Below are 384 nucleotides of genomic sequence, written 5' to 3'. Positions count from 1 at the left end.
GGGGGAAGGTGTAGGACGGGCGGGGGGGGGGGGGGGGGGGTGTTTAAGGGAGTGGTGGAGGGCTGGTTTGGGGTGTGGGGGGGAAGTTGGAAGGAGTTGGGGGAGGAGAAACAGCTCCTCGAGGCCTCGCTTTTTAGAGGGCGAGTTAGAAGAGGTTCTCGAGGCCTCAGTTTTAAGGGGATGGGTGGTGTTTGTGCTTGGAAGGAGAGAATGAGGGATGAGGTCCTCAAGGCCTCACTTCTGGGGGGAGAAGGAGCTTAAGAGGAGAGGTCCTCAAGGCTTCCATTCGGGAGGAGGTGGGGAGGCATGAGAAGAGATCCACGAGGCCTCACTTTTTTTTTCTTTGGGGGGGGGTAGATGAGATCCCCAATGCCTTCCGTCTGG

This window comes from Charadrius vociferus, unplaced genomic scaffold (assembly GCF_000708025.1).
Source record: "Charadrius vociferus isolate BGI_N301 unplaced genomic scaffold, ASM70802v2 scaffold825, whole genome shotgun sequence".
Taxonomy (NCBI): domain Eukaryota; kingdom Metazoa; phylum Chordata; class Aves; order Charadriiformes; family Charadriidae; genus Charadrius; species Charadrius vociferus.
Note: the sequence above shows the minus strand (reverse complement) of the source record.